The sequence below is a fragment of the Pithys albifrons genome, chromosome 3 (assembly GCF_047495875.1).
Source record: "Pithys albifrons albifrons isolate INPA30051 chromosome 3, PitAlb_v1, whole genome shotgun sequence".
NCBI classification, from domain to species: domain Eukaryota; kingdom Metazoa; phylum Chordata; class Aves; order Passeriformes; family Thamnophilidae; genus Pithys; species Pithys albifrons.
The window spans coordinates 8,793,588-8,812,914 of NC_092460.1; the positions used below are offsets into that span (position 1 = coordinate 8,793,588).

The window sequence follows — 19,327 nt, forward strand, 5'->3', positions numbered from 1 at the left end:
ACGACTTGGGAAAATGAGTGTAATTTATTACCAAGCGAATCAGAGCGGGGTAATGAGAAGTAAAAACAAATCTTAAATCTTATGTTTTTCAGCACAACTGAAGTTAACTCTTCTTGCATTTTAGTAAGCAGTCCTTTTGCTTGAAAATATTATTTCTTCTTTTTTGTTACAGAGAAGTTCTTTGGCTGTTTCTCATGTCCCATCAACAGCCAGTCCTGTGCACCAGCATTGCTTGTTAGCTTACTGTCACTACTTCTGGAGATTTAAAAAAAATTTATTCTTAGTTTTTAGTTATTTTGATTTTAATTATTCATGGTGCTGGATTTTACTTGGCTGGTTTGAGCAAACACTGTCTAACTTTGGCCTTGAAGAGGGGATTTTATTTCATTGTCTGTTATTTAACTGTATTTGAGTTCTGTGCTATCCATGAGCAGGAAGATGAATGGGAAGTTGAACGCAGTATGTAGTTCCATGGATATGTCTAAAAAAAAGATCATAATAAGTTTTTTTTCTCCCCACCCCCCTTTTAATGCAGCAGTGCAGCACTTCTTAATTCTGCAAAGTAAAGGGTCATCACCAGGGTGTGCTCTGGAGAAAGAGCAGCAGTGTGAGGAGTTGGTAATGACTCCTTTATGGGAAGAGACAATAATATAAACAAATGCTTAAGGAAATAATGCCCACCGTAAATAATACAATTTCTAAAGATTAAAAGAAATCCTGACTCCCAAAGATTTTATACTCATACACACATATGAGCACACATGGACTCAAAGGTTAATTGTCAAATCTTGCCTTCATCTGTGGCAGGGTTTGGGCTGTGAGCACAATGACATCCAGTGCAGGTTCTGCTGTACGGGGGTGAATGAGACATTCTTGTCATAATGGTCTAAGGGAAGGCAAACAAACCCCTACTGGAGCCTTGATTTGTGTGCAGGAGAAAATAAAGTCATAAGAGAACTATGCCCAAGATTCTGTTGTTGGTTTTCCAGTGTATCTTCCTTGATTTTGGCTAAAGCTCCTTAATCTTGCCTTATGAAAACAAATGTTTTTAAAATATATGTATGGTAAAATTTTACTGTCTAGGTCTCAGACCATACTTACCTGAAATCTCATGTCTGAGGCCTGGATTGTTTTTCTGCAGTTGCTCACAAATAGTTGGCAGCACCTTTCTGAGCAGAACAGGCCATGAATACAAAATATTAATAAACCAGAAACATGCAGTTTCAAGACAAGCAATTTTTAAAAATTGCATTATGTATACTTAATGCCTAACTGACCTTTTCTGCTGTTTCTTAAATCTCTTAAAAATTCATCTAATTTCAAAGCTGGAGTATTAGGCCATTTATATGTAAATTGCCTTTAATTCATGCATTGATTTGAAAGACTAATCCAAAAGATCCTTTACCACAGGTGACCTTTTTGACACTGTACTTCTGGGAAGACTGTAAAGTGGTTTCTTACGACCTCACATCCACCTGTAGCATAACACATCTGCCTACTTCAGTCTGTATAAATCAATCATAACAGACTGATTTTCGACCAACATTGAATTATTAACGGTGTAATTGTCTTGGTTACAGTCATAGTTAAAATAGGTCCTATTTAAACCAATGATTATTTTTCTGTTGAAATTCTTTCATATTTTACATGTTAGACACAGCTTAAGGCATTCAATGATTATGCCCCTTGAATATTAAATAGTGGTGTAATCGAGCTTTTAATGATGATCTCCAAAGACTGGAAATTTCAACAAACATTCAATACTTAATATTTGTCAAAATTTCATTCACAAGAGCTGCTCGAACAAATATGCTGAAGCTGACTTCTAAACCCTTCCCTTTGCAGGAGAGAAGATACAACACTGGAATTAAGTATTAAGATTTATAAATGTATGTTTTCAGCCATTCATGCTCCAGAAAGTGACTCTTGATCTACACCTGCTGCAGAGTGCATTTCACTGCAGAGTGAAGGCTCACCTGCCTTCGTGGGCACTCTATTATTTACTGTTTTCTCACTGTGACAGGTTTTTACTGGGAGGCTCCAGAATAATTCTGCTGAATTACTGCAGGGTTTTTCTTTATAATATATAATGTTGAAGAATATAAATGCTGTATTTTCCTCTGATTTCTTTTCTTAAAACAAAATTTACTTTTTGGATTAAAGCTTCAAAAGAGAAATGGCACAAGGATCTAATGTTCAAGATCATTGCCTACTTGCACAGTCAGCATTAAAATGATCTGATGTTGTGAAAATCCATTGTAGTTCAGATGTGATGAGTTTTTTGGACAAAGGAAAACCAAAATCTGCCTTTTAGCTCCATTTAGGCAATGAAGTGTACCAGACAGTGCATTCTTGTAGTACTACTATACAGTAAGCCAAGATTATTTGTGTTGTGTGCTTCATATAAGCAGACATAAAATACTTTAACAGTTATAATAAAGGAATTATGCTTGGCCAAGTTACATACAGTTATGGAAGAGTGCAGTAACTGAAACAAAAAACTGTGGAGATGATGGGATCCAAATTGGCCCATGTCTACAATTACCACACACTCTGTTTAATCAGGGTAAATAAATATGAATGGTCTTTATGGGGGAACAGGTCTGTCTGCTCTCTGGCAACAAAGGAGATTTTTTTTTCAGGGGAATGAGAACAAAATGATATCAGAAATAGTGTTTTATCATTTGCTCTTAACATACACACAATACCAGCCACACACCATTGTTTGCAGAGTGAGATAAATTGGTTTAAGAAGAAGAATAATGATAAAACCCCACAAAAGAAGTGTCTGCTGTAAACAAGAACATTTCCTGACAGACATTCTTAGTAATTAAACTATCTGCTTACCTGCTGTTTTAGCCCTAAGTTGTTGATTTTATCCTTACTTGGCTTGTGGAGATTTCCTCCCATTAATAAACTCCACACAGCTACTGGTTATAATGTTTGTTTTTTCTTCTGAAATATTGATCAAGCATTTAGTTACTATGTTAAATAGAGTTGTCTTGGCATATAAGGATCAAAAGGGATTTTATTTAATGGAAGTAAACAGTCAGGAACACTCAAAAAAACTTACTTGGTGAATAAAGAAATTGGCATTTTGATAACACTTGGAAACTTTGGTGAATTGAACAGATACAAGTTGAAAGTATTTGGCATTTAAAAAAAACAACACACCAAACCCTCAAACAAAACTCACTGAAACAACTGCCCCAAACCCCCATGGATGAGGGGAAGGCATCCTCGTCATGTCACTTTGTACTGACGGCCTGAATGGCTGTACCTGTGGAAGTCACACATGGAAGGGAACTGGACAAGGACCATCATCCATGTCCTTGGCTGGTTTGCTTATGCATGTTATTGATTATCCTTATTATTTGCTATAGTAATACAGTTGTATGCTTGAAAATTAGAGAAAATTATATATAATTAGGAAATTAAAGAAATAGATGTAGGAAAGACTACTTAAAATTAGCTGCTCAGGCGGCCTAGTGTGGTGATGTTTGTGGCTGAGCCAAGACCAAGAACTGAGCTGTCTGATGTGAGATTGGTAATTCTGGAAGTTTCTCTGGGTTCAATGGTGATTGTGAATAGCTTGAAAAGGTATTACTGGATTCAATTACCACACCCAGAAGGCACAGTCTACATAGAGGGTAGTTTGTTTTGCTGTTATTCAATGTGATATGACAAAGAGTAGGACATTATTTCCTGTTACAGAATTTGTCAGCTTCTGGGTGGATTGAAAGAAAATGCATATTTCAATTTATTCTACACAGGTTTACGTACAGACATAAATGTATGTGTGCATTTCTTTATGCATATGGGCTTATTGCCCAGAGAACAAAATGCAAGAGTGTAGTTTTTAGGAGTGAGTAAGACTAAGGTAAGTGGAAGAAAAGTTTTAATTAGCGCTAGTATACAAGTGTTCTTCGAATCTGCTTCCTCTGGCTACATAATACTTGATATGTTATCTTCTGGAATGTACATGAGAAGGATGGAGAAGAAAAAGCACAGAAAGGCACCAACTTTGAAGTGTTTTCTGAATTAGTGAAAAATGTGTTGCACTTTGTATAGTGATAATACTCTTAAAGTGTTACTATAGTTTATTACAGCAATGAATCTGTCCCAATAACAACAGTGTTTCTGAAAGCTGTGTCCATTATCCCCTGACTCTGGACTGGGGTTCTGTTTAGCTAATATGAAAACCACTGGGTAGAAGTGGAGAGAAAAAACCAAACCCTTGAACTTACAGCTGTTTTGAGTGGCAAGGACTCAGCTTCATGTGTGTATGCATGTAAAGATTTGTGAGGTTGAACTGGTGCTCATATAAGTACTTGTCGTATAGTTACTGTGTGCTAGGTGTTCAAAATTAAGAACCTTTTTTTTTCTATAAATGTTTAACTGGTCTTTTTCTTAATGTACACAGAGGTGTTCAAGTATATAATGAGAAATGGTGCTGCCCTAAGGATTAAGTTAAATAGCACTTTGAATGGGTGTGAAAAATTAGCTGGAGCTTCCAGCATTCCCATTTTGGACTTGTGGCATCCCCACGTAGCTGGTGCTGAAGGACTCTGTTTACGACAGGACACAACAAACATGTCTCTCAGCAGTGCTGCTTTGAAGCAAAGCCTCGCTTGCAGCAGGTAGCATTTAATGGGGTGGGACTTACGACTTCATGGAAGTCAATTCCTGAGAGGTGAATTTATGTACAAACCTGGGAGGATCAGGGAGATTGATAATGATCTATTCACAGGGTACCTGTCAGGAAGAACAGGACTGCAGCACCAGGGATAAATGAAGATACTGGCTCAGCAGCATAATACATAAATCCAATTCACAGAGTGACAGCAAAAATAAGATGACAGGAAAGATTTATATTGATCAAAAGAAATACTAGCCTTGGGCTAAAGGAACAAAAGGATTAACAAAAAGTGATGCAGCTGGCATTCAGTGTCTAAAATCTGACATGATTCAGTGGGCACGCCTTGGAAAACCTGTGAATTCATGTGTCGAGGAGAGTTTGATGGCTATATTAATGCTCAAATATTCTTCAACTGGATGTAAACATACAAGGAAAAAAGGGAGAAAGGGACATGTGAGATTATGTACTGACCTCCTTTGCAGTTTTTTCATAGATGTTGTGTTGATAGCCCAATGTCACAAATTGAGGAAAGGCTGCACTAACTTGAGTGCCAGAGACAGCTCCTCTCTGCTGAGTGGGGTGTGCAGGATGGGGTTACTCCCTGCCCACCACAGGGATGACAAGACTGGCCTCCAGAAAAGAGGTGCCAGTTCACTGGGTTTAATGTGCCATATTAGTGTGCTTACATTTTGTGGTTACACGTGTCACAGGGGGAATTGGGGCCCCTTCTGTAAAGACAGATAGGTGACCATTATTCCCTCCTATAATATCCATGGCTAGAGTAGCATCTTATTACACTAATGATACACTAATAAAGCAGGAAATTTGTTTTTCCTCTTAGAGGAAGGGGGTGATTACATCCTGTCACATCCCCTGGATGTTCAGCAGGCTGGGCTCTGGGTGCGGGTGTCAGTGCTCAGCGATGGGTGCACTGCTCTCTGCTCATATAACAAAGGAAGCAGTACTCTGTGTTCCCTGCAAGCTTTCTGAAAGAAAGGGCTCAAGACTCCGTGAAACATTCTGTCTGACTTCTGCTGTGTCTCAGAGGAGCAGTAGCAGTAAATAAGTGTATGGAAGATAAGATTCAGCTAATTCAGGGAGGTGAGCTGTAGATGAACAGCCCTGTCAGTGCTGGTGGATAGCCAAGCCTGAAGTGTGACACGGAGGAGGAGCACATCAATATGGGAGTGAGGAGTAGATGGACAAGTATGTTTGAAGTAGTCTTATCTTGCTCAAAGGGTATTCTGAAGTGTTCCTTGGGATGTATAAATCAGCAAATCCATGCAAAGTGAGATTTGCCTTTAAGCTTCTCTTGCACTGGAATTTATGTCCTTTTTAATTATGTTTTTTAGGATACTCTGGCTGGTGTGGAGAACAGCTTAGATTTTTGCCTTGAATTTCCAAAGAGGAAAAGAAACTATGCCTATAAGAACCTAGTGGGTCCTGAGAACTGAACTCCACCATTTTCTGAATCAGTTTCAATAGCAATAAATGAGTGAAACCATGTCAGTATTGCCTGAGATGATCTCCTCTTGCAGAGGGGAAGTCTGTTTGAGATGATCTTTAAAGCTTCTTCCAACCCAAACAATTCTACGATTCTGTGACATTTCCATCTTCAGTATTGGTTCTGTTTGCATATCAGGCAAATGGCAGTAAGAGATGGGAATGTGGAATGGAGCTGACCGGCATCTTCTTGACTCCCATAAAAAATACATTTCTGAGGTGAGAACTGATTCAAGGTTGTAGATAGATCTTAAGGCTTTCTAACATAGTCCAGGAACATGACAACAATCTTTGACTGTGAAATTTTGTTGAGAGAACTGTTTCATGCTTTGACTGCCCCCTGCTATTCTACTGGATTTTTTTTAGAGTATTTAAGTTGAAAATAGCCTTGCTAAGACCTTTTTTTTCTTCCTACAGCTTTACAACTTCCAGAATCTTCAATACTGACTTTGTTTTAGCCAGTTCTTAATTTCTTCAACATCTTTCTGTTCAAAAGGAACCATAGATCATGGGTAGGAGTTTTAACAATCCTTTGCAGACCCTATGTTACATGATGACTGATGTTCTGGTATTTCTGGTACTTGCTACTCAAAAATATCCAGCAAAGAACCCACAAAAGGTTATATTTCTAATTTACATGAAATAGTCTGAGAACCTTTACATCTTACATTTCTTTTCCCATTTGAATTTTGATACTAGAGAAATTGTATTGCTTTTTTGATGAAGTTCAATTTGGAGGCTCTTTTATTGTTCCTCAGAAACTTTTTCATGACAAGTGGGACTGATTTTCAAGATGTTTAATTTTTTTGCCTCTTGATATAACAGATAATCCAAATACTATGCAATATTGGAAGAACATTTTTAGCCTTCTGCAAATAGCATTTCCTTGTGTGAATTCTGCAAAGCAAATTGTTTTGCTTGTCCAATTTGTCTTGTGTAATATGCAGTTAAACTAAAGTTTAAGGGTCACTTGTTTTTCCCATCTGCAGCCCATTTTATAGTTTTGATATAGTAACTAGTTTTGGGCTAATTCTCAGTATTTGTTGAGCTTTAACCATGAGGCATATCCTTGCCTGATATTTCTTTCTTTCTTCTAGAAAAGAAGCATCTCTTGTCCTGTTTGTAGGGTTTGCTGGTTTTGCTGGGGAAGAAAGCCCAATTTAATACAAATAACTTGATAATATTTCAATCTCAACCCCAAAGTGTTTATTGTTACTAGATTATATTCGTCTGTGTTACATCTAGTTAGGAGACTTGGAGTATGTTGCAAATATTAAATGTGTGCTCTGGCTGGGAAGCAGTTTAGTCTTGGGTTTGGATTAAAGGCAAGGTAGCTGTTGCTGTCATAAAGTACAATAAAGGTGCTTAGGATTGAGACAAACAAATGTGAAACAGCCTTTTTTATTCTTTTGAGGTGAGCAAAAATCTGGTGTCAAGATCTGAGAATGGATTTCTGTTCTGACTTTTTTGTGTTATTCACATGTTTTGGTATCAGCTTGTTTTAGTGGTAAATATCTAATGCATCTACCACTATGGTATTTTCTCCTGCCTCTTGATATGGTGAAAAAAGAAACTTCCCAGTGTCTTTACTGCTTGGCCCATGTCAGACAACTTACTAGCAAATTAAACTTGCTTTTCCTTGGTTGTATCTTCCCAGGTGATATTTGGGTTTGCCACGCAAGAGGGAGTACATGATTAATAAAAATCTTTCTGGAGTTATTCTAATGTTCCCTGGTTATGGATGACGTACTGGTGCAGGTTGACTGCAGTTGCTGTTCTGTCATTTGTCTCCTGGTTTAAGTACTGGTGGCTGTGGCTTGTAAGAGAATGGACCACACTTTCCATGTGAGCTGAATTATGCTGATAGACAGGATGTTTTGAGTGAGGAACAAAGTTTCAGCATGTTTGGTCATCTCCTTGGAGCATTACTCCTGCCATGGATTGTTTCGGACTGCTTGTCTCCGTGTTGGAACTCAGGGTGGATGTACCCAGGTTGGCTGCAGAGCCACTGACTCCTCTCCAAGTAAGAGAGGTTGAAGTTTTGCCTCTACACAGGGCCAAAAAATGGACAACTAATTTATATATGAAAGCTTCTGTACGTGAGATAAATGTGTCTCAAAGAATACTTACACTGAAGTTTTTCCATATGGCTTTAGTCCAACAGGTATGTTGGGAGTCTTTGTCCCAGCTTAGTAAGCAGGGGGTTAATTAGTCATGATGGCTAAATATCTTCTATCTAATGGGAAGTAACGCATTGAGCAGTAAGTGACCTTAATTGCTTGAGAAAAATCTCAATACATTTTTTTCAAGCTGTATAAGCAATTGTGTCATTACTGCAAGTTTAGTAAATGTAAGAGGCAGAAGAAAAGTGGTTTTACAGGTAATCAATAACTTTTTTATTTTTTCAATTTAAAGAAAAAAAAAAAAAGAGAAAATGTTATTATTCTCTCCAGTGAAGTGTATCTACACTGTTGAGTGAAGCAGCATCTTTGAGTAGTGGGCAATAGTTTATCTGTGTTGGAAAACTACAATATTAGGTATTTTTCCTTATCTACAGATGATGTTACTGGTTTGCTTATGGGGTATGTAAATACATCACAAAGGACATGATATGCTCAGCACCACTTAGTATGGTGGTGTAAGTAAAGGCAGGTTGTCCCTAATGCACTTTTGTTATGAAGAATAAGAAATACTGTAGGGCTGTAAATAAAACAACATGAAGTTTTTGTGAAGGGTGAAAAGTGCAAATGCTCTTTGGTCTGAAATTTGTTTAAGTTATATGGAGATAATATCAGTACGTAGCTGAAATTTGTGGCGTGTGTATTTAAGAATCCAGTATCAGACTCCACATTTTGGTTACTAATTTGGAAGAAATGAGTGCAAAGGAGGTTATATTAATATGAATATGCTGTAAATAAATTGGGAATTCATTAAATTTGCTTATTCTTTAATGTAAGAAGGCAACATCCTGTAGAATTAGCAATGTTGCTTCAACCTGTGGACTGGTGCACTTTGTGGAAATACCACAACATAGTTATTCCAGTTTGCCAAAAGTGTGTGATTCTACTGCATGGACAATTTCCTACTCTAGAATTAAATTAACAATTCCCACCCTTTAAATGCAATTTCTTTTTAAAATGTCCTTCTATAGAGTTTCCTTGTGAAAAATCTTAGTCTTCATGAAAATGTCTGTTCTGTGGAAAGACCATTGTTATGAACTCCTGTGTGTTGCCCAGCACAGTAATGATAAACCAGCTCAAATCTTCAGTATGTTAACTACTAATAATGAATTCTAATGTCCTTCTGGCTTCCTCTTTCACTGCTTTGTGATTCTGTGAAGGTCAGGGCTTTGGCTTAGAAGGATCAAAGAACTTGCTGTTCTCTTAAAATGTTGAACAAGAATAAACCCACTAGATCATGGTAATACTTGACATTTTTCTTCCTGAGCTAGAGGACTCTTATCAAAAAACACATCTGCCTTCCTACAGTCTGAAGCATAGGAAGGCTCTCTTCATATTGATTATGGGTTTTTTCTTCCTTGTTACTGATTGCAGACTTTGTTTCTTGAGGAAGGGAAAAATCACAAACTTCCCACTTTATTTACTGCCTGAACATCTAGACCTCTCAGAATTTTCCCTTCCAGAGGATTCTTCAGAGCACTTTTGGAAATAAATAGCTCATCACTTTATTAGTCTTCTCGCACTAAGTGTGATGTAAATAATGGCACAGGTAGAAGTTTTATTGACTTCAGAGTAACAACAGCAACAAAATGAAAATTCAACATTACCCTCACTTCACAAATAAAACTTTTAAAATTATTTTTTAGTTAAGTGGCCTTTTGTTTACTTATTTTGAAATCAGTGAACTTCTGATCAAACAGAAAATTATTTCCCTTTCATCTCTTCGCCTGTCTAAAAACTGTTTCTTTCCCCACCACTGATGATCTTTTTGTGGTTTTATATACATTCCAACCTGTTTGAACAAAGACCAGAGCAGTTCATAATGCTGCCTAGGGAAATTTTATCAGCATCAGGATAATATTAAGAGGAGGAATCAAGCAATTAATTTATTTCAAGGTAAGATCAGCATATCTGACTAGATATTATATTACTATGTGTAGCAAAATTTCAAAGTTAATTTAGACTATGTGAAGTAAAGTCATCCTTTTTCAAATGCATGAGAAGAGATGATTAAATTCAAGATTCCAGTGTAAATTAGCTTCTAAACATAGAGGTTTGCAGCTTGAATTGAATCAAGGAGTGTTTCAGAAGTTCAGAGTGTTAACTATTTGCTGATGGCTTTGCTTGATTCATTTCTGGAAATGATATCTCACTGGGGTTGTCCAATTCACAGTATATAATGGATTAATGGTTTGGAACTTTATCTATAATTCCTGGGTTTTATGTTTAAACACTCCATAAACTCTTGATATCCTTTTTTTCCCTCTTGAATTCATTAAGAAAATACCATAAAGGAAAGCTAGCCTTTTCTTTTTTTTCATATTTTATTATTTAGAAAAATGCATGGTTCTATCAATATTCTAAACCACTGTAATGTAATCATTTAAAGACTTTGGGGAAAGAAGAAAACAGAAGTCAGTTTTTTATTGAGTCTCTTCTGTTAAGAGGAGCTAAAATGGACAAATTCATCAAATGCCTGATAGGGAGGGTGGTTACCTTTTTAGGGCTTAGAAAGCTAATATGTCTTTGCTTTTCAGCTCTTGCAAATGGTGTAATATCATTGCTGTGAGTGTGGCAGCTGCCTGAATAGAAACCACTGCTTTTGTTCTTTGGCTTCTTTCATTACCTCTTTTAATACTAACTCTAACATGTGTAATCTGCATTCCCAAGCAAAGGTTTGCTTCCCTGGTTTACTCATTGACTATGAAGAAATATTTTTGATGCTTCCCATTTTCAGGTTCCTTTCATTATTTTTCTTACCTCTTTCTTTAAAACAAAACAAAAAAACCAAAACCAAAATCCAACCCCCCACAAACACCTCCCCAAACCCCACGAGGAGCTGACTCTGTCCAAAACCTACCACGTTTTCAGCATCAATAAGCTGGAGATAAGCCCCACATCTGTGGCACAACTCTCTTTCAGATGTTCAGCTGTGGACTGTAAGTGCAGCTGATTCCAGCCAAGGAGGCAAAGGGCCAACTGTGGGTTCTCCACATTCCCAGATGCGTAAGCTCTTTCAAGGCAATAGTTTTTGGCTTGATAATGCCAACTCTGAGCTACTCAGTGCCTTCTCTGATCTCAGTTTCCAATTCTGGAAATTATACTTTGGCAAAGAATCTATATTATAAAGAAATTGAGGAAAAACCCCAAGATGGGTATGCTTTTCTTGTTTCCAAATGTATTTAGCCAAACGCTCTGTACAGAGATATCTGCATTTCACCAAATTATTTTTGCTCTTTACTCAAAAGCAGTATAGCTTCTTATCTCTTTTTTTTCCCTCTTGAAATTCTAAACTGCTGGGAAGCCATGTGAATAATTGATACCTTTTATTACTCATTGCTCATTGCTCTTGCATAAAGGAAAAAATGGTCCTTTATAGTTTGCTCTCCTGTGTACTAAACTGGCTTTAGGCATGCAAAAATTAGCAGCAATAGAGACTACCATTTCTGAGGAGGTTTCTCATTTTCTGACTAACTTGATGGACTTGCACTTTTAATTAACAATCAGCAAGCACTAGTGTGGTGGTATTAGACTTTAGGTCAAAGATAATCAGACAAACCCCTACTAATGAGTGAAATTGCTCTAGAAATTAATTGGATGATGCAAAATGAAAGTGCTATAAGAAAAGTTACAATTCTACTTCCTTGGAAGATACATATGTTTTCTTTCAAAAATGTTTTAGAAACAGGTGTATTTTAGATGTTACAGGCTAATTTGAGGTTTACATCCTGCACAGATTCGGTGTCAGTTGAAGTAGGACATTGAAATTCTTCTTTTCAAATGTATTAACACCAGTTCTGGTTCTAGGTAAGTTCATCGAAAAAGAACAAGGAATTTATTTTACAGGCCAGCTCAAGGTGTTCCCACTGGTGTGCACCAGACACTGTGCAGTGAAGGTTTTGCAAGCCGCTGTCACAGTATTTTTAACAGACTTTAACTTTCCTTTGGCACAAAGCCTAACGCAAGTAGGCTTTGTATTTTCATGTAAATAATAGGATAAACATGGAGCTGTGTAGCTGTGCAAGGAGGATAAGGAACAAGGTGTCATATCTAAATTCTGTCTCTAACTTTTTCACTGTTAAGACATTTGCCACGTTACTTATCCTTTTGTGCCTTTTTCAATGAAAAAGGGATAATGATGCCAGCTTAATATTGCAAAGTGTTTTCAAGATGAGAAAAACTTGCAGTGTGGTGGCATTGTTTTTCTCAGTGTTTTACTGGTGAACTTCAGCTCTAAAAATAGCTTCCATTTTTTGGGAGGGAATATTCACAAGTCTGTCCCCTGCATGTAAGACTCCTGGAACAGCAGTGCTTTAGGAGTTTTATTAAGAGCCGTATTTAAAAAGTGCTGCTGCCACGAGAGCAGAGGGTGATCTCTCACCATGTCACAGTCAATTAGTGACTGTTCTGGTTTGTCCGTAATGCTCTTTAATTTTTAGTGATTGGTTAAAGATTTTGAGACTCTAATCGTTATGAGCAGCTATTCAAGTTGGAAAAACTTGGATTTGTTAATCATGTGGAGTTTTAACTTGCTTAATGACAAAAAAGGGAACTGAAGGTAGCTGTTGGTCTGTAGTTCCTGGCTTGACTTTTGTCTCTGCTACTCTGTTCCTTTCTTAAGCAGTGACAGAAGCTTTTGCTTCTAATGCCAAGTGGTATATTCTGGAAATGGGAGTGTCCTTTTCTTTCATGTGTATGATTTTAGTTTAGAGAAATGCTGTGCCTATGGAGTGAAAAGCATGGATAGATGGCACTTACCCACAGCAACTGTTCATTCCTATTTAACAGCGGGTTAGATACCATGAAGAGAATATTGAAGTGTTTGTTCAGTGCTTTTCTAAATCCTGGCACAGATCAGACTGTGAAAGTTGAGGACTTTGATGTGAAGTAATGTAGCAAAATTCTGTTTGCACTTGAGGTCTTTGAACCATTCTGGGACTTTTTTCAGTGTCCCATCTTTCCCCTATACATATTGTTTGGATAATCTGCTTCCAGAGAAGAGGGAAACAGAAGAGTGAAACATAAAAGCATTAGAAGTGTATCACTTGGTAAGAAGAAAACACCTCAAGAAGAAGCGTACTTCTGTAAAATATTATATTTATATTCTGTAAAACATTAACAGACAGAATTAAGAAAAAAGCCTAGCCACTATAAAGTGATGTCTTTGTTAGCAGCACAAAGGGAGTTTGACGCAGGACTTTAGTGATTCCTGAGTGGTAGAAAGAAATCCAAGCAAGTATTGATATATTAATGATTTAAGAAAAAACCCTGTTTTTTAAGACAGCAGAATTCATGTGGTCACTTTGTATAGGATGTAGTTTGAGTAACCTTTTCTGTTTTATGCCTTGTGCTGCCAGCCCTCAGTATACTGTAACTTGTTTTCCCATGAAGTCACTCTCAAAGAACACAGGGCTGTGGGTATCTCCAGGGTTCTCCCTCCTAATTTGTACTACTCCTTTTTGTTGTGGTGAACTACCAACTCACTGCAAGCCTGAGAGTTTCATGGTATTTTTGACTTGTGTTCAGTGCCCACAGTCAAACTTAGACTCAATTAAAATAACAGAAAATAGGATTTCAGGAATGAGTCATTTTGCAATACAGTTTGGTCTTGTTTTTCTCCACTTTGACTTTATTGAGCAATGAAGCAAAGCCCAAATACTCAAACTTGATGCTTTGGAAATAAGACACATGCACAGAGAGGAGAATGAACAACCTTAATATAGCATAAGCATGATGATTTTCTTATCATACAGTGAATTTTTTTTGTCCTAGACTTTATCAGTTCGCTCTTGCCATGGGAACGCAGTGCTGTTACCAACACAGTGTTCCTGAGTCTGCTTTGCAGAACATCTCAAGTTCATTATTCTCTGTTAAGATAGTTAGAAGCTGAATTGAGCAGTGCAATTTCATTATGAAATATAATGATTGGAAAGAGGGCAAATGGTTGTATCCTGAATCTTGTTTATCAGTTAATTCTTTATTATAGTATTGTGGCAATTGCATATGCAAAATGAGATACTAATTGCCTTCTGCATAGCACTGTAGTAGTTTTATCAATGCTACTTAGCTGCATAATGCACACAGTACAAACTATGGTACAGCAATAAAAATAATTGGTTTAATTTGCTATTAATGAATCTACAAAATGAAATTATATTAGTAATTTCAGAACAAGTGGTTAATTACAAACATCATTTGCATATACCCTATGCTGCTGCTGGATTTATTTGTTGATGTAGGTTATAGTTATTTTGTGGAGAATTTCTCATTGTGGAACATGCCAGCAGGACAGTGCCATGGCATATAGGTTTTGGCCCAGACATCTCCCTTGTTCAGGATCCTGCACAGAGCTGATGGTGAAGGTATTCTGGGTTTTTGAGTGGTTTTGGTGATTTTGTAGTGGGTCGATAGTCAGAAGAAGGTGGAGGAAACACAGTAGGAGGTAGCATTTTCTCATGCACCAGAAGCATTTTTTCATCTTCTTTCTCACTGTAAAAAACCAAAAAAAGTCAGGTCTGAAAATGGTAATTTATCAAAGTTTGTTTCTCCTAAGTCTCTTTTATGAAGAACTTTGCTGTCATAAAGGATGGTGTTTCTGACAGTGCAGCAGTTCAGCATTTATTTATGTAAGCTGGATTTTATCCCTGCTTTTGCAGGAGGAAAATGGAAGTGGGGCCTGAAAACCAAGCCAGTTGGCAAACATGGTGTAAGGTTTAATTATCCAGTCACTCTGTGTTTTCTAGAAGAAGCAGAGTGGTGGTTAAATATACCTGGAAACCTGGCACCAGAAAGCTCCCTCCCCCAGGTCAATCATTGTCTTGGTACATAATAAACCATAATAGAGAGGTGAGAATTGTGCATTCATGGCCAAGGCTTCATTCTGCCAAGGTAACAGGAATCAGATAATCAATATAATTGTTATTGTGAGCTGTTATCTTGTTAGGGGAAAGGACCACTGATTACATCTCCTTTTGTGGACAAGGAAATATTTGTTGTTAACTATGGGGGGAAAAAAGAAAGTTCTAAGGATGACGTTCAGATGTGCTGACTGTCTCTTGAAAATAAGTGTCAAATCATCTCTTTGAATGTGTTTTCGTCTGCCTTTAAGCAAAAATTCCTTTCACTGTAATCTCAAAATTCCCATTGTTGTCCTGTTTATATTAAACTTCATGTCATTCCCCATTGATCATGATCATTGCTCTTTGATCCTTACTAGAGTTTGCCAGCAAGCCAAGTTTCCTTTTCATCTTTTACTACTAACGGGTTCAGCATCTTACTATTTTAAAACTATATTGTGTTGACAGTAAACTTCAAAACTAAATAACAGAATGAGCTGAGCACCTAAATTATCCAGCTGCACATCTGTCTCTTCATTGATAACTGATATGAGATGCCTGAAGTTAAATGGTGGTTATCTGGGCTCCCTGTGTCTCTCTCACTCCTCCTGATTGAACAGTTGCACCCTATTAAAATTTCAGTCTCTGCTTATCCTGGTCATAAATAGGTATTGTTTGTTTCATGTGTTATGTCTGCTCCCAGGAAAACAGGAATTTTGGTATGAACCACGACTGCTTGCAGGTCTGATGAGGTATTGCTCCCTGCAGATCTCTTTTGATAGCTCGAAAAAGGAGTATAGAACAAACAACATAACCTGTTAGTGGAACTAAGAGGAGAACAAGTCAGTGTGCATCAGCTTCAACTCGAGGGACGAGTCCAGCTTGCCTTAGCTAATATTTCCTGTGCTTTAACTATTGGAAAATGCCATCACTTCTTTTCAGATCTAAGGCTTTCCCTTTCCTTTGCTTTCTACCTAGCAATGTTTTTTGTTCGGGATTTCAAAAATCATCAAGCAGTTATCTGAAATGTTATGCTTTAAACTGCTGCAGGCTATTAGTTGGATGCTTGCATTAATGTTTTGCTTAGAGTAAGTGTCCTGCCCATGTCCATGATGCCTTCCATCAGGAGGAAGATGCAACAGAGGTCCAGGCCCATGGTCTTAATGGTCCCCTCTGCAGCACTTTAGTTTAGTTCTGATGTTCACTCTCAAATGAGTCAGCAATGAATGATGTCAGATATTTTAGTTTCTTTGTCTGTATTCTTGCTCCTTGATAATTTACTAATCATTTTTCTCCTTGTTTTTCATCTTAGAGAAGAGTTGCAGCAGCCTGGGGATTTCAGTTTCTTCACATAAAAAGTATTTTTGAGGGGGAGGTGAACAACTTGTTGAAACCTTTGTCCCTGCTTTGCTCTGGTTCTTACAGACTCTAACATGTAATTCTGTTGAAGATGTGCATGAGTTGACTCAGAATTTAGTTAACTTGACTGAAATTGCTTTGTTTTTCCACCCTACTTTTTCTACTCTAATAAGCAGAATGAAGATTGTTGTTGTTGAAACGTGCACTGTCTGTTAAGTCACATGAACCTGCAAATCTCTTTGCTGAGATTTGAAAAGTCAGGCATTAAGAGGAGTTGGGGAAGGGCTACTGAGTGGTCAACAAGTTCATCCAATTCAGTCTCATGGGTAGACTTATTAGGCTTCATGTCTACTTCTGTGGAAACAGACACTGCAATTTCTTTTTATCTGCTGTAGGTATAGACTCACAGAGTGCATGCTTTAACCAAAGAAAACCAAATTCATTGTTAATGAATTTAATCTGGATGGTTTTTTTAAATGTTGTAACTTGTGTCCTTATATCTTTGTCTTAGCAAAATTAGCACCTCATCTTCAGTTGTTAACTTGGGAAATCCTTGATTTCCCAAACCAAATTAGACTTTGCTGTTATTTTATTATTTTCTTGTTGGTAATTTTGTTTCCAGAGGTGCAGGTCTCCTTATGTTGCATCATTTTTCTTAATTTCCAGACAGACTGTAGTAGAGGCAAAAGTTTTCATCCACATTTTGGGATGGCTTCCATGAATGAAAGATGAAATATCCACACAGTTCCACTGTGTGAAGAGGGTTTGGGGCGGGATGGGAGGTTTGCATGTTTTTAGCTGAAGGTAAGTATTTACTACTTAGGCCTGGAGTGCTTGTACAATCTTGATTTTTGACTTTGTAAAAAAGACACTGGTGTTTGTATTTAAGAAAAAGGAATTGGAAAGTGCTGTCTTAGTACAATGAGACCACAGTTGACTTAGAAGAAAGATTAATATTAGCTACTTCTGTCTCCTTGTTATTCTATCTCAGCATTTCATTACCATTGTAAGGTTGTTTTGTGTTTGGTTTCCTCGGGAATATGAAGCTTATTTTTGAAAGACATGTAGTCTGGCAGTTGTGCCCTCTGGAGAGCTTAGAAACTGCTTTTTCTGAGGACTGACTTCTTTCAAGGCCTCTGTTTTTGGTCCTGCACTAATTACTGATACAAAACTTGCCTTTCCCTCGGCAGACATCAAAGGCAATTTTGCCTAATTTGTTTTTGAGGATTTGATCTGGAAATAAAGATGACCACTTGGAAAGTAAGAGCTTTTTGACTTTCATCAAAGCTGTCCTGCATTAGGCCATCCTTAAGAAATGAGTCTTTGAATTAGAAGTTTGAAATGGACATGCCAGAAATTATCAATATTAAATGTTTATTAACTAAGGTATTCCAATACTGCAATAGTTTGACAGTTGTTCTTGTGATGCTCAGCACATCTGTGAGATTAACTTCAGTTCCAGGGAATGGATTTGACATTATAATGTGGATGAAAGTAACCCCTGAAAGTAAATGTTCTAGAATTCTTTTTAATCTTTTAACTTGCTCTTAATTTTCCAAAGTGTTTTACCCTGTAGGTTTAAATCTAGCATCCATAAAGTTCTCTGAAAATGCCACAGAGTATTCAATACCAGTTTTTAAAGAATCTTGTAAGGATGAAGAATTTGTGAAATGTAGACAGGTTAATGTTCTTGTTCTAACATTCCCATTTGCTGATATTGTTGATGTTTGTGTCCTCTCTGCTTACTCTGTGATAATATATCTTTGCATTAATGCAATTTCTGCACTTCACTGTCTGTGCAGGAACCAAGACCTTTGTGTTACTGAAGCCCATTCACAGCGGTGGCACTATTATATTTCTGAGGACAAGGAAGTGGATGATGCAGTAGATGATCCAGTTCTGTTCGAAGGCTGAGCAGAACTGTAAATTATATTAGAAGAAAAAGCAGTTTCTGAAGTGCTGTGTGTCTGTTCTCTCTGTTAAATAGTAAGTTTGCAAAATTTAGTTCTCAATGTACTTTAAGTAGTGCCTGTATTCTTAAACCATTATCTGAGGAAAATGAGGGAAGTTGAAGAAATCTTCTTTATTTGGCATGAAATTTGTACCCCAAGTTACAAAATAGTGGTAATCTTTTAATATAGAATCCTCAACCTGAATGATTTCATTTGTTTTAAAAAAATGAAATGTTATCAGAATATTTTAGAAGTATAATAAGAATTTCCTGCTCTTTTTTGATTTGTTACTTGATGTTGACAGAGTTTTTTGAACCAGCGGTGTCTATCTTCTTTGTCTCCCTTTTACCTGTTACTAAAGACAAGGTGGTGATATTTTGATTTTTCTTCCCAAATGGTAAACTTATAGTCAAGGTGGAGCCTCCTGGCTTGGGATTTTATAACAGAAATTCTTTGTCATGTAAATAAATTTTGATTCCTTTAATGAGTCTCAAGACTGAGAAGAAATCTCTTCTAAGGAGTCCCTTCCCTCCCTTTCCTTGAAACCTCATTTAACTCCCTTAGTGGAAACTCTTTATCAACTCTGGCTAATTTTGGCTTCACAGAAGAGTGTGGGCTTGTGCTTTGTGGCAACCTTGAGTCAACTTGTAGCTCCTTATTCCCAGCAGTTAAATTTCCTTGAGACAGGGAAATTATATGCAATAGTTGGCTAAAATTACTGTCCAACTTAAGCAGTTGCACTTGCAAGTGTTTATATACGAGAGCACCCTGTTTGCTATATAAGTAATGGCAGTTTTGAAATAAATTGACTGTTTGTGTTCTGGATTCTTGCTGCTTGCATTAGGCAGCATCAAGCTA

The 19,327-nt window shown here is 37.2% G+C and overlaps 1 protein-coding gene across 2 annotated transcripts in view; it reads left to right on the forward strand.

Moving 5' to 3' along the window:
- The window catches only part of FHIT (fragile histidine triad diadenosine triphosphatase), a 549,696-nt gene that overhangs the window by 88,154 nt on the left and 442,215 nt on the right, over window positions 1-19,327 (forward strand). Inside the window, exon 1 of one of the 2 annotated variants that reach the window (XM_071549693.1) lies at window positions 15,169-15,210. The exons of the other annotated variant lie outside the window; for it this stretch is intronic. The gene's annotated coding sequence lies outside the window, so the exon portion shown is untranslated. Of the gene's footprint in view, window positions 1-15,168; window positions 15,211-19,327 lie in introns of those variants that run through there. 2 annotated transcript variants of the gene reach the window in all.